Source organism: Pieris napi, chromosome 17 (genome assembly GCF_905475465.1).
Source record: "Pieris napi chromosome 17, ilPieNapi1.2, whole genome shotgun sequence".
Lineage (NCBI taxonomy): Eukaryota > Metazoa > Arthropoda > Insecta > Lepidoptera > Pieridae > Pieris > Pieris napi.
Window position 1 is genome coordinate 3944415 of NC_062250.1, and position 16763 is coordinate 3961177.

At 32.2% G+C, this 16763-nt stretch overlaps 1 protein-coding gene across 3 annotated transcripts in view; it reads left to right on the top strand.

The window, feature by feature from the left end:
* Positions 1–8131: 8131 nt before the first annotated feature.
* Positions 8132–16763, top strand: part of LOC125057743 — a 124332-nt gene continuing 115700 nt past the window's right edge. For all 3 annotated transcript variants that reach the window (XM_047661612.1, XM_047661614.1, XM_047661613.1), the window contains exon 1: positions 8132–8310. The gene's annotated coding sequence lies outside the window, so the exon portion shown is untranslated. The remainder of the gene's footprint in view (positions 8311–16763) is intronic.

Consider the following 16763-nt stretch of genomic DNA (forward strand, 5'->3'; position numbering starts at 1 on the left):
TATTTTGTTTAAATTATTTACCATCGTAATATAACTTAATTGAGGATCTCAATATTTTTGTAAAGAATTGTTGAGTCGTTCTAAATACGTTAAATAAAAAATTGATAAAAAGAATTGGTTCAAGTTAGTAGATAAAAAGGCTGAATTGACCGTATTGAAGTTTACGGAATTATTCATAAAAAATTTTTTTTCATAACTCTATGAATAACATGTTGTCTATATAAGACCCATAAAGCCAGTAATCCTCACTTCAATACACATTTGATGATAGATTTAGTGCCAATATAATAATAATTTGATGCGATTTAATAAGTAAATAAATCAATGGCGCTACAATATAAAGGTATGGGTTTAATGATCATTTGTCATTAAATAGGCAAATAGGTGATCTACCTCCTGTGCCTGATACACACCGTCGACTTTTTGGTTTCCTCACGATGTTTTTCCTTCACCGTTCGAACGAATGTTAAATGCGCACATAGAAATAAAGTCCATTGGTGCCCAGCCAGTGATCAAAACGACCTCAGGGATGAGAATCGCACGCTGAAGCCACTAACTAACTAACGATTTAATATAAAACTTAAAAATATTTACAGTCTCTTCATCATGTTACCGTATTCGCTGACCCATCAATTTGTATGTAGTTCAAAACTCTCATCTCATTCGCAGGTCATATTTTAATTTTAATATTAACCCATTCCATCTAATGAGATTTATCGGTGCGAACAAGATTGCTTGCGATGTACGGTTGCAGTGTAATTTATGTACAAGCTGATAATGAATTCCTGGAGTTCGTACTTCTAAAGGCTTAGAATAGTTTAACTTAGTAATTATAGTATGTTTAAAGGTGAAATTCCAAATTTAAATAATATTTAAATTTGGATTTTGACCCAAACGCAAGATTTGGGTCAACTTCTCACAAAGAAAACAGAGAATTTTCTCTCACATATTGGAGAGGTAGATCCTGAATTATACGCATTAGCTGTCTGAGATTGAGTTTTAATGTATATCTTAGTATGTAATACAAAGTTGAGTTTGTTCAAATACTTATATCTCAAGAACGGCTGAACCCGTTCAAAACCATGAAAATCGGTCGAAAAAGTTGATTTCATATATTCTTCGTCCCGAATAGCAGAATTTAACATATTAGACAATTTGTAAACATATTTAATGGAGTACAAAATATTCATTTGTTTTGTAACTGCCATGATAGGCGGTACAAAGTTTGCCTGGTCTAGTAGTAAGTGGATGGCATTACGCTATTGAGTTCTGAATTTACAAGAAGTTCGTTTTTTCACTAGATTCATCTTTAAGTTTTCTCTTAATGCCTTATTATTTATTTAGAAATCAGCACCAACCAATACCTTACACAGCAGCCGTGACATTCCGTCTTGTGTCTAGTAAGAATATTACAAACAAAATCGTATTCAATGCAAATTTAACGTACAAATCAATCGTACTCCACAATTACCCAAGTGTACGTGGGCTGAATAAGATCTTGTTCCTTTAAATAATGGACTGCAGTACAGAGTTGGAGTGCATTTTAGCTTTATCTCTACACATAGCACAGTTTGCCAACAGACATTTAAATTAATGGAAATTAAATATGTATTTACTAAAAAAGATAATATAATTTTATTACTAGCCAACCCGACAGACGTTGTCCTGCATGATAATTCAAACGGTTAGGATACTAAACAAAGTATGAAAGTACAGACTGCAGCGCCATCTGCCGGGCTGATTTGTGAATCTAAACCATCCAGGGTGCCACCCAAACGAATACAAAAAAGTGGAATACATGAACAGTAGAAGTATATATATAAAGATATGGAACTAGAAGGCAAAGGACTAATTAAGAAGCCAGACAAAGTTAGAGATGTGTGCAATACACACTGTCGGTCAAAAGAAAGGGCAATTGCAGTGGGTGATACCGGATGGAGGGTACAAACAAATGTTAATTAACCACATGTAATGTAAAATCTCAGGGATACTTCAAGGTCTAACTTAACACTATACTTGTTAACCACATAGAACGCTAAGTAAACGGCTAGAGTCTGTCTAATTGAATATGGTATCCCTAAAAGTTTCATATATTTTGTGGATTAAACTTGCTTGATACTTGATATTATTTTTTACATTTATAGTAACTTTTATTTCTATGAAATTAAATACTATACGTATTTAGTCTTTTACTATTGATATTTAAAATGACTAGCATTGCATGGAAAACTACAACTATATTTATTATAAAACACAACTTTATTCGGAATAATCAAATCCTGCGAAAGAAACGAAATATTATATCAAATAAAACAAAGTTTAGGCTATTATACATGTTAACTATTCGGAAAAAATATATAATGACTAATTGCATGAAGTATCAAGACAATCATACTAACCTAAGAAATTCAATGATATTATGTGTTGCCATCCGAACGTTTTCAAGTAATTCAATTATCTTTCTTTCATTAGCCAGACTCTAGTTACTCATATATCAGAATAATTCTAGTTCATTAATGTTACCATCGTAGTCCAAAATTACAAAAACCGAGTAAAACCCAGCCTTGTTAGAAACGTTAGAAGCTTCAAACAAAGGATTGAACTCGTAATTATATCCATGAATTCTGTGTAAAATAATTTTGCAATTAACAATGTCCCTTTGTATTAACAGAGAAATAATTTTACATGCGACTGTAAGCTACACAAGTGTTTTGTGTTAGTTTCATTGAGAATTCAAAGCAGGTAAACATTTTCAGTTGCATAAATCGTTTTCACGATTTCCACGAACCGCGAAATTGCCTTTTGTTGATGGAGAAAAATGCGACTCTTTTGGAAGGACACCAAGTGGAAAAACTATTGTTTTTGTCTATGTTGATGTATGTTTCAGCGCGAATACAGAATAATAAAGATTGACGAAAAAATGTTGCATACTTTTTCTGTGCCTATTTGTATGAGACCAATATTAGCAAGTTATCACTGTTATAGATATAAATTGCGTTCAGTAGGTATTCCGTATAACCGCGACGTCCGTCGTTCCAGAACCGAGCCTTGTTTAGGCAGCCGTTTTTTGCCACTATGTGGAACCAGCCCACTCAAGTATATCCGAACAAATTCGACTTAGGGTCTTTCAAGAAAAGAGCGTACCAATTCTTTAAATGCCGGCAACGCACTCGCGAGCCTTCTGGCATTGAGAGTGTCCATGGGCGGCGGTATCACTTAATATTAGGTGAGCCTCCTGCCCGTTTGCCCCCTGTTCTATAAAAATAAATTAAATTGCTTTTCTTGTTATACTTATAAAACACGAAACTATTTAATTTTTATTTAATACAAAAAGGGAAATACTTAGTTCGGTAATACAGATTATTAATTTTAAAATTAATCCAATTGACGAAGATAAAAATATTATTCAAGACTACCCTCCCTTTGTCAACAATTGTCAATGTTAGGGGAAACTGAAGAGTTGTCAAAGTTCACTCCTTGTATTCAATTTTGTTATCTAAACTCTTCAAAAGAACTTATTCTATTCACTGTTAATTGTTTTCGCGATGACAATGTTCCAAGCTTTTCTTGAGGACGACGGAGCTGTCCAACTGTCGAAACTTTACTCATTTATTTTGATCATGCAAATCCGAAAGTATACTCTTCTTCTTTTGATTCTTTAAGCAGTTTTTCACTTTAGTTAAATACAATTCAGTGAAAAATTCCTTAGTAATCGTATCGCTAAATTTAAATTTCGAACTAAGAATGTCAAGGCGGATATTATGACACACCATAAACTCAGAATACCACCATAAACATATCGTTGCTGCATCTTGAAAAACACAAAAAAACTATTAATAAGAGAAAAGAGTTTCTTCCCATATCTTCTAAACCGTTACGGGCTAAATTTGAACTGGTAGTAAATGTCTATACATTATATATATGATATGATATGATAATTTAGAATATTTTTTATAGTATAGGAGGCAAACTGGCAGACGAGATACTAAAGCGCTAACCGCTGCTCTTGGACGCCTACTCTTTGCTCTTGGACTTCCGGGTATATTGGCGACCTTTGAGGGAATGGCACGATCTTTTCTAAGGAAGGCTACGATGGATTTGGAAATACCTCTAGCAGTTGGTTGCAACACCAACTACATGTGGTGCGTGATGATATTCACATCGAAGTTTTCTATTATTATTTTTTTCGTGAATTATATATTTATTTAAATTAAACCTAAAACTATCAATCAAATATACAGTATTTACAATTTTCTTAACTTACATAGTAATAATAAAAATGATTAAAAACTAAAACAAATTGAAAAAGTTTGGTCCCTGTGGCAGTGTACCTTTTACGCTGGCAGCATCTCCTCGCTGTATTGCGATACTTATTCGTTGAGCGAGAAGAACACCAGCTCCGGGGTCACCACCCAAGAGTCTCAACTCCAAAGAGAACAAAACAGAAGTCAGAGGAAAGAAACTTTAAGCCGTTGATATTATATTACGTTACCTATATGAATAAATTACAGTTAAATATGTATGAGTGTCGCATTAGTTATAACCAAACAAAATCCAACTTTTTATAAGTTTTGTAATGCAATTATTGCATAAACTACAATATTTCTTTAGACCTATAAATATATTAGGCACGGAATCATTTCATATAAATCAAAAAGACTCAGTCGCACACGCGTAATTAAACTGCGTTATTACTATTATGAAAATATGGCCCAAATAGTCAAGGACGGCGTTGCTTGTCGGTCATGCAATTTTGCTGTATTTCTCTTTTAATGTAAGTAACACGCAGAAAAATCATAATTGAAAAATACAACAAAACAATAGCTTCAATGAACATTCAACCCATTTTAGCATTTTAACGTAATAATACAAATTCGTTTAAACCAAAAGCAGAAAGACAAAAACGAAATCAGCGATAGTTTTTACTTTGCCGATATGATTTCGATATCACGTATTGCAATAAAAATAGGAATATTCAAAACGTTATGATAGCAATTCAATGCACTGTGAAAATGAAACTGGTTGGCCTGTCATAACATTTTTAAAAAAGGGAAATCTCCAATAGATTTCGGCTGTTTTTTGAACACTGATCAGTATGCAACTACTAGTGGTGACGACTCATTGGTCTAGTGGTTAGTACCCCTGACTGCGAATCCATGGGTTCCAGGTTCGATCCCCGGCTGAGGCGAACATCGATGTAATGAGCATTTGGTGTTGTGCTTAGGTCTTGGGTGTTTAAATATGTATTTATATGTACCTACCTATCTTACTACGTGCGCATTTACACTTTCGTTTGGTACGAGAAGATATTCCTAATAAACCAGTTTGTTTAAGACCCCAAAATAGACGCCGTGTCAAAGAACGATCATTATAAGTAAAAACCAGGCCTAGGGATTTCATACATGCATTGTATTGCTGATACTGTTAAGTATACTTAGGTTAAGAATAACTGTATCAAACTTATCAACTTCCTTGTACAGAGGTGCTAAAACGACCTTTTTTATGGCAGGAGGTAGGAGGCTCACCTGATGTTAAGCGACACCGCCGCCACACTCACCTTGCCAGAGGGCTCGCAAGTGCGTTGTTTGCCTGTTAAGAATGGGTTACCCTTCTTGGAGTTACCCTAAGTCGAATAGATTCGGAAATACTTTAGTGGACAGCTGGTTTCACATAGTGGTGATGCAAAAACTGCCTTAAAACCGCTCACTTGTGGAACGACGGACGTGGATACGGGTGGAATTTCGCATTGTGCCTGACGGCCGATGATGAAATCGTCCGTCAGCGAAAGACCTATCGACATCCGAAGAACATGTTTCGATTTGCTAAGAATTCACGACATATGTCAGGCTCAGAACTTTGATCGTCTTCCGTATGAAAGTTATCAACATACAGGACAGGTATAAATCACTAAAAACTAAACAAATATGAATGCGGATATGCGTTTACTCCATAACGGTATACAAATTTAAATTCATACAAATATAAGTGAAAGGACAATATATTTTTATCTACTTATATCTAGGTTTTATTCATGTCAATCAATTCTAGATACGAGTATATAAAACATACTTCCATGTACAAAGTCAAAGGCATGTACGTACAGATATATAAATAAATAAAGTCATTTTCAAGGTTAGTACTAAAATTAACTATTTTTTTCTTTCCAGTTTTATGATCAGATTGTCTTCTAACATACTCTCAGCCTTAGCCTCTCCTACTTTTGCCAACTCTGTTGTTCCCAGGTCTAGCCTGCTCTATCTCTTCACTTGACGTCCTCTCTTACTTTTTCTTTCTGTTAATTATTTATCAGGAAACAAACAGATACATCACTTTAATAGAAACAGAAAAAGGTTGAGTACCATTATAATACATCTTTTGTCTATTCTTTTTTTATAAAAAAACAAGAAAAAATGGAACTGGATAGAACAAATAAGACGGACAAAATTTACTTTCCTATATAATAAGAATAATATGGGTCCCAATATTAATTAAATTATTTATGAGAAGGCATCCACAGATACAAGCCATTTAAGTCTCGTAAAGCATGATGTATGACTTTAATAAACATGATTACCACGATAATACAGGTGTAATGCCAGCATCTCGTAAAGGCTTCATTATTAACTAAGGACCTTTAGAAGCTTTTGTTGATTTAAATTTAATTAAAAATTATTGTATTTTGTGCGATTCTAATTTACGGTTTAATTTCTCATCAGTTTTGAACTCCACCACGCCCACCTCTGATATCTTTCTTCTCTATCATTTCAATAGATTATATGCGATCCTATAAGAAAAAGTTAATTGAAAGACGTGCATAAATCTTAGGCCAAAACGCAAAAGTAGTAGATGACGTGTAGCGCCACTGCATGTATAAATATATAATATATATGTTATAATATAATAGAATTACGAACACAAAATTATTTATTTGCAAATGAAAGGAGTTAGTAAAATATATTTAGTGAGCTCGTATAGAGCAGTTTTGGCCTGGTGGATTTAGTGTGTGACTCTGATCTCTGTGCTATATGTTCGATCCCCGGCTGTGTAAACACTTCCTCGTACAGGGAAGGAAAATCGTGCATGCCTTTTAGAAAAAAACAATTGATCACGAAACAGATACAGGAGGTAAATACTAAAAAGTTGCCACTGTATTTTTTTATTTGCTCCATTTATTTATACAATGTCTCTAAGTTATATTATCATTATCATATGTTATTTATAAAATCATACATAAATTTCGAATATGACACGTCAAATGTGTTCATATAGAACAGGGTGCAAGTGGGCAGGAGGCTCATACCGCCGCCGGATGTGATACCGCCATGGACCATGAACACTCTCAATGCTAGAGGGCTCGCGATTGCGTTGCCGGCCTTTTCATAATTGGTACACTCTTTTCTTGATGGACCCTAAGTAGAATTAGTTCAATTGTATCTTACTCTGACCTCCATACAATGCTAATCCCGTACCCCGTATACTACTACTTCAATCGGCAATCAATAGATTGTCTTATAATTCTCTTGAAAATAAATCCAGTAAACTTCATTTTAGGATTAACTACAAACTTGTATGTCAAAGTGTAAAATCGCAAGTTATATAAGTAGGATAGCTTTCTAGGAAAACCAGTAATGTTTGTACTTGAGAACTATCTTGATGTGAACTAGTACTAGCTATATAACATAAGTACAAATCACTTTTATTACATTAGTAAATATCAAATAAACATATTGTTATCTGTTTAATACAATGTTTTAAATAAAAATTATCGTCGCCTTACAGATTATACAAGGAGGAGCAGAACTATTTAAAAAATGCGAAAAATATTATTTTTTTATTTCATAAAGTATTAAAGGTTTTTTATTTGAAGTATATATTTTATTGGCAACTTACAGATTTTACAAGGAGCATTAAAAAACTAATTAAACTCGTTATATATTTTTTTTATTTCATAAACTGATAACGTCATCGACACATATCTTAAGAACCCGTTAAAAATTTAAACTCGCACGCTCTCATTGAATCTTTCGACACAATTAGCGTTTATCTCGTAACAAATCAATTACCGAATTCATTTTTCGCTACGATTACTATCCTTAACCTTAATAAACGCAGTGTGGGGTGTTAGATCGGCTGTGATATCTTTCCGATTGAGCACTGTACGGCGGACGCTTGTGGGTTTGGTATTAGTTGAGCGCGCACGCATTTCTTCCGCTAACTGCTCAGTACAACTTTAACACTACCAGCGACCGAACTTTAAACGTGAACTGTGAACGAACTCTGTGATATATGTGATTGTGTTTGTTAACATAGGTGAGTCGACTTTCGTTTATAATATTCGCGGTCACTCTCTCCTGCTAAGAAAGCGTAAGACGTAAAAACAGTTTCTCGATTCATAACACGACAATTTTTTCTCTATTTTATACGCTGATTTGAAATTTATTATTATGTTACCTTAAAGGTTTTATATTTATTTCCTTTCTTAAATTTCTCTGTACGAAATTAATATAATATAAAAATTAAAACAAAAAAATTTTAATTATACAACTCCGACTTTAAATTATTTGTAATAATTAATTAAACGTGTAAAGGCGACGTTAATATTTTTAATTACGTCAATCGAAATTATTACGAACGAAGTGTTTAGTGTTTTATTGGAGGATTTATGTATTTGTATTAGATAATATTTAATTAAAATTTATAGCTTATTTAATTAATTTATTACTGTAGATCACGATATGTTATTATGCCTTATAAATAAGTTATCTAATAATAAATATTTAGTCTATTTGTATTAGGTGAAAAAAAAAATTTAGGAAATAAAAATCAATTAGTCAAATAAAATTAAAAAATATATATAATTATTTAGCTAAGTTGAACATAATTTGGATTCCCATTAGGATTATAAATGAAGATAAAATGTATTACATAACTATAGTTTACAATATATAAAAATAATATAAATCTTAATGCTATGCTCAACTATTTAGTACAGCTCTTGGAAAACTCCAAATGGAAATAGGTCAACTCATCACTATTCTTAAACTTTTATTTACTAAAATTTTTATTTCTTTGTTTCTGAATATCACATACATAAAACGTATACAAAAATGCTTTGCAATTTTTTAAGGTTAAAGGCAAAATGTGGAAACTTATCGGATTAGTATGCAATTGCCGTTCAATATTTTTTGTTTTTTCGCAACGATGCGGTTCACAGTAACTGCAATAGTAACAACCGTTGCATAGAATTAACACTTTTTGACCTAGAGAATTATTCAATAGGACTGCATAATAAAGCCTACTTTGTTAATATTCTGTTTCTGAAACCGTGTAATTTTTTTAAAGAATTCTGTTACGGCAGTTCAATCAATGTTTTAATTGTATATCTTACCACTGTTTTAACACATTGATCTAATCATAGTACACACCAAAGTCATTTTCATATTTTATAAGAGAAGGAGCGTTATAGCGATAACTATTATTGGTTACGCGATTTAATTATTATCGCGTAACCAATAATAGCTTATTGGTTCACCGGGATTCAAATTTCGGGCTGTACGTGATAGCTTAAACATAAAGTAAACGGCCGGCAACGCATTCGCTCCATGGGTAGCGGTATCACTTTACATCAGGTGAGCTTCCTGTCCATTTGCCCCTGTTCTATAAACAATTAACTACTTTTTAATTACTACTTTTACAAATGTATAAAAATTATCTTAGACATTTTGTTCGTTTCTTAGCATGAACTCAATATTTAAAGACATACTCGACTCCTTTATCAAGCTATAATTATTAAATTTTAGAACAACTTTCTATACAAAATATCCACCTACAGCAGGACAGGTTTAGACCATACGCGTAGGATGTGATTAAAGGAATTTCAATTAATTTATCATAATTACTAATAAATAGGAAGAATTCCTAGCTCTTTTTCAAGTACATATTTTTTAAGAATCACATACAATATTTCGAAAAAGCTCTCGTAGAAAAGGTTTATTATTGGTTTCGCTTATTATATAATACTATGAAATTATATGTCTTAGTGGTAATTTTAAATAAATTGAAAAATAATATGTAATTGGGTTTCCAAACCTAAAAACGTTCACTTAAGGACATAAATCGGACACAATTGTGAACATATTTTTTTTTCAGATAAGTAAGAGATTAGCCAATTCTAATGAAACGCAACAATAGTATTATTCGAACCTAGGATTATGGTACCTATATGGAACTAGAATTATATTGTTTGAGCAGTGTAGGTTCGATCCCTGGCTGTGCTTCAATGGACTTTATTTCTATGTGTGCTCCAACGGTGAAGGAAAAACATCGTAAGGAAACCGGCTTGCCTTAGACCCAAAAATTCGACGGCGTGTGTCAGGCACACGAGGCTGATCACCTACTTGCCTATAAGATTGACAAATGATTATTACAGATACAGAAATCTGGCCCAGACCTAAAAAAGGTTGTTGCGTTTATTTTATTTTATGCCACAGATTATATCTTTGCGTAAAAGTGTTAAAATATTTAACAATATTTGTTTCTGTTGCATTCTCAAGCATGTTCAATGAACGCTAACTTGTAATTAGTAGTTTTCTCTCGGACATTCTCACACAACTTGCTGTGTGATCATGGTGACCCAGAAAACCACTCTCACTGTCGTAGAGAAACAAAAACTATGTTTTCGCAGTTTTGGCATCGTATTGAATGCGTGATTCTAGAATTTTCTAAAAATATTTTTCTACAATTGAGTGTTTCTATTTACGAGTATAAATAGTTAATAATAATTAATACAATGTAAATCAATTCAATATAAAGGATATTTTTATTCCTTTTGAGTATTGGTTAGGAACATGATTTTAACAGTATTTGATTTTATTATAAAACAAAAATAAAATCAGTGGCACTACAACCTTTTTAGTTCTGGGCCTCAGATTTCTGTATCTGTTTCATGACCATTTGTCAATTTAATAGGCGACGACGAAGTAGTCGACGTTGGGGTCTAAGGCAAGCCGGTTTCCTCACGGTATTTTCCGTCACCGTTCGAGCGAATGTTAAATGCGCACAAAGACAGAAAGTCCATTGGTGCATAGCCGGGGATCGAACCTACGACCTCAAGGAGTCACGAGAACACTGCTGCTGTTTTTTTAAATAATTCAGCTAATTCAAACAAATCACTTATCCGTTGTACGTTTTTGAATTAATATGTATTCTTAGAATAAAATCTATTGTCTGATTCCTGAAGGACAAATGAGATATAAACATCGGTATGACATAACTATCCAACATCCTTAGAAGCTTAACGTCAATAAAATGTCATTACTGCTTTTTGTATGCCATAATTGACTGATTATGTAATCCAATAACATATTACCAATTATTATATACAAACAGGCTTTAATACTAGCGAGTTCGCTGAACTACTTTTTCTATTTCAGGAATAAATACATGTTATACAGGGATAATGTAACATTCTAATGAAAAAAAAATGATTTTTTTAAGTGCCTTTATCGCGTAATGTAATATTTAGACCATACGTTTTGTTAACAATTATAATTAACTATTTTTGAAAATAAACGATTTTTCTTATTATTTATTATGAAATAAATTTCGATTTTGCAGTAGATTTCGACTTATTCGTAACAAATACGCAAAATAAAAATCTTAGCTCTTAATTTTCACAACATAATATTGATCTCTTCAATGTTGGAAACCGCTACTGTGGGAGTCAGTAAAATTGTATGCCTATATAATTCGGCCATTATTAAGGCCTATAACGGGACTAATTAAATAATTATATATAGTTCGATTTATCAGGTAATTTGTATGCTAAATCAAGACATAAACCAAATAGAGCGTAGCAAATAAGTAATCGATTTATAAGAATGGTTAATAAACGTTTCGTAAGATAATATTTGTGTAATATTTCACAAATCATAACAACGCCACGACACTATCATAAACTTTGTTGTTTGGACTACATGTGTTGTCGATTTGTCATATCAAAAACTAAATTAATGTTACATTATTAAATTCAGGATTTTATTAAGCGGATATTAAGCGCTACCTCTGTCTATTCACATCCAGAAGGCCGCAAAATAAAAAGGGAAGTTTTATTAAATGTCTCGGACAATCATTTATACTGACTTGCTTAATAGGATCTATCTATTAACTTTTGGTGCATTCTTTAAAATTTATTTCAAGTATAAATGAATGCACAATGGGCAGCTGGTTCCACAAAGTGGTGGTGCGCGGCAAAAACTGCCTTGAAAAACGCTCAGTTGTAGAACGACGGACGTCGAGGTGATACGGGTGGAATTTCGTATTCTGCCTCGACGTCCGATGATGATACTAAGCTGCAGGTATTAATCCGAACAACTCCTCTGAACACTCTCCATGGTAAATGCGTTAGAAGATGCAAAGTGACGCCACATCTCTACGCAACGCCAAACGATCGAGCCCCTCGGAGAGGGATTGGTAGTCGACGATTTAAAATTTTTTTTATAAAAAGCTTTATTCATTAATTGACGTTTAATTCTCTAAGGTCGCTTGGGAGTTTGTTGTAAAAACGAATACAATTTCCAAATAATATGTGGTTTATCTTCTGAAGCCTGGGTGGTCGTCGCATATATAATATATATATATAATATACATTAGCACTTTCGAGTATTATACTGGTGAAACTTACCATTTTTTTAATCAAGAATATATTGACCTATCTGGTCAATAATATTTAATTCTTTGAACTTAAACTCAGGTAGGTAAACTGTTTTCTGATCTGAAATGTATATTAATTTACCTTATATTTGTCTACTAGAATTAAAAAACTAAGTGATGGATGCTATTAAGTGTTAAAATATTAAATATTTGATAACAATAATCTTTAATCTCCATCGTGAGCGGTTTCGCAAAATAGTTAATTACACTAATGAATATTCACAAAATTACTAGGCGTAAAGGCTTACTGAAGGTAAAACATATGCATATTTGTAATCAAAATATAACAATAAATCTCTATTGTTTATGAAATTCAAGGTCGTTTTTCTTATTTCAAAAATTCACTTTCTACTTCGTGCGTGTAATGTTCTACGCGTTTATGGTTTTTTTACACGAAATTCGTACCGAAATTGCGCAGACAATGTGTAATACTAAAGCAAATCATAATACGAAATTATGAACTAGCTTTAATAGATTTTATTATATAGAGATAGATCTGATACCACAACAAACGCATAGCAGCTATTCAAAGGGGGATCTTCGGAACCTTGCGTAAAGGGACTCCTTTTAATAATATATTTTAGTTATTATATTTTAAGGTTAGTTATTGTTTTTCTATTTTTATTATTTACTAGCTGGCCTGGCGAACATCGTACCGCCTAACAGTCGATTCTTTATTTAAGACAACAAACACATTATGTCAAAAAATAAAAATTTACCTTCCCGGAACCCCTCCACTAACACTTGAACTTTATGATATGGTATTAAAGTTCAAATTGACTTTTAAATATTATTACGAATATTATGTATGGGAATATAGAAAAGTGTTGTTTTTAGACCTTTTCACTCAATTTTTTTTATTTTTCTCTCCGTAAGAACCATCCTCGTACTTCAAAGAATATTATAAAAAAAGAATTGGCCAAATCGGTCAAGCCGTTTTCATGTTATGTCGTGACAACGGAAAACGGGTTTCATTTTTATATATATAGATTATTTGTCTCATTTAAGTAATTGTATATTGATTATAATAATTATATTATTGATTTCAAATGTAAAAATATTATATAAGATATTATTCATGTTCCACTAAGCAAATAATTATGAATATTATGAATAATAAAACTCAGACTGGTGACAGGTGTCAACCAGGTATTCAAGTGTTTTAATGTGTAATAATATTATAAAGGGTATTCGTATTTTTGTATGTATGTAACGAATTAACTCAAAAACTCATTGAACTATTTAATCTCGATCGATCTTCCATCGTTTCAATTCTAGACTAGACAATAAAAAATTTAGTAAGTAATAAATGTCCAGCCGTGCAAAGCTGGGACAAACTGACTCATAGACTAAAACAAAAAAAGAACAATCAAGCTCTTGTTATTTTATATGATTATATAAAAAATCAATTTATATGTAAATAACTTTCCCAAAATGCATACAATTAATACATTGTAAATTAAACAGTTCCCTCATAAACATAAATTGTATTCCATTCCTAAAAATTATTCAATTATTAACTTTAATGAACCCATTATTGTTATAATCAAACAGAATATTTCCGATGAAAATTAGACCACAAAATTCGAACGTAGCCTAGAGTTAATTAATGTATTACATAATTAACAATCAAATTATTAACCAGTCGAATAAATGTCATACAAAACGTGTTAATTACATTTTCTAGAAATGAGCTTTGCATTTTGAAATGCCGGCAACGCACTAGCACTCTGCCATTAAATGTCCATGGGCTTAACATCGAGTGAGACTTCTGCCCGGTTTATAAAAAAAACTTCACCGCGTTACTAAGAGGGGAGGAAGACTGTTTGGGATATAGTGCAGATTAATTTCCGCGTCTGTTTTAAATTTATTTTAGTTTATAATATATTAAATATTTATTATTATATTAGATAAGACACAGCCGAGTTTCGACCTCATAATTGAGTAACACGCACTAGGCTACAGTGCTCCCTCGATATGTTTATATAAAATATCTTACAATAAGTACAAATAATCATTTCTGTTTATTTATTGGTATACTTGTTGCATTCACCCGTATATAAATATATTAATCCAAAACTTCGGGTGTGGGATTATAAAATTTATTCGAATCCAAGCCAATAATTTTGCACATCTTTGCCTAAAACATATTAGCTTAAAATGTCTTATCTTAAAGAAGGCTGATTTATATTATCGAACCTACACCCATACTGAATCAATTATTCGAAGCCCTTTTTAACTTTTTATATCGAAAGACAGCCCAGCCCACGCTTGGGACCAGAATTTAAAATATTATTCTGTACAATACTGTTTATCTGATGTGAAGCTAATAAACATATTAAAGTGTTTTAATTGCCTTTTTGAAGTGAAACTTCTTTAGGGGTAACAATTTTACGGATGAAACGCAATAATAATAATATAAGCGACACGACGATGTGCAGCGTTTTTGTCGAAGAAAAGGGAGAGAGCAATTGAGACCGACCGAGTGATATAGGGCGAACGTAGTATGAAGCAAATAGCCGTTGAGAAAAAAATCTCGTATGTATATATATTTTTTAATAAATTAAAAAAAATATAATTTGTATAAATTTTGACACTTTGAATTTTTTAATGACAATTAAATTCGTTAAATTCCTTACATATACTTTTTCCCTCCCTCTTAGTCTCGGAAATAAAGTTAGCCAAAGTAGTTTCACTTCTTTCGCACGCACTTTTTTTCTCAATCGACAAATCATTTTATATTTTTTTTTCATTTGAGTATCTCATAAGGAGAAATTAGCTGCTTACTACAGATATACAATTTAGCGTTTTTCAAAGCCATCGGCATTCACAAAAACCCGTCGCAAATTTAGCCATCTGTATTGTGAAAGTAGTCATAAGTTATTCTCCACACGTGATACAACCATAATCTAAAGATGGCAGGAGACGTTCATAGCGGTATTCTGACGTAATACATTGTAATGACTTGGCTATTGAGTCAATAACTTGAACATAATAAAGCCTCTTGCGGGATTATTATAACAGAGAATTCTACCTCTTTGTTATAAACATAATAACTGAAATCTGTGAGGTCTATTATGTCCTAACGCCCGGGTTTATAGAATGTATTATTAATTATAGAGCTGTAGATTTATGTCGGCTGCCCTGATAAATCTATAGAAATATTTATGAAATACGATTGTTCTAATATATTCCAAACTTTTGTGAATTCTGAACTTATATTTTTTGGTAGACAGATTGAAACAGTAGTAATATTTAATTTTAAAAATGAGTGAGATGAGGAAATATCCTGTCTCATTTATAAGAATAATTTAATTAATATTTATGTATAATAATTGCTACCTACAATAGTGGATTATTATTATTTTATTATTTATCACAGAAATAAATATATATTATAGTTTCTGTATATAACCACAACTATACAAATAAATACAGAACTTTATTAAAACAAGGAATCTACGCAGATAATTTAAAGTAGGATTCATTTTATCCATAGACATACGCTTATCTATACAACATACTTAATTAAATGTAACATTTAACGATGTGATGTTGCCTTCAATTATATTATTATCATCGCTTAGTCGATCAGCTCATAAGTACATAATTGATATAATCATGATATATACACAAATGATTCAGCTATGTGAATAATTATTTTTTATAATACTAGCGGATCTGACAGACGTTGTCCTGTACACACGTCTTACATACAAAAAATATCTAATAATGTAACTCATTCTCAACTCCACTTGAACACACAAAAAAATTCATGAAAATCTGTCCAGCCGTTCAGGAGTTTAATTACGAACACATGCACAGAAGATTTATATATATATACCAGCTGTTTATTTGCTGTATAGATAAATAACCTAGATACCGAATGCAGCGCCATCTCCCGGGCTGATTTGTGAATCTAAACCATCCAAATACCGTCTACTTTATGTGTATAAAGCAATCCGGCGTCCTCACGATGTTTTCCGTCACCATACGAGCGACTGTTAAATGCCCAATTTGGTGCACAGCCGGTGTTCGAACCTGTGACCTCA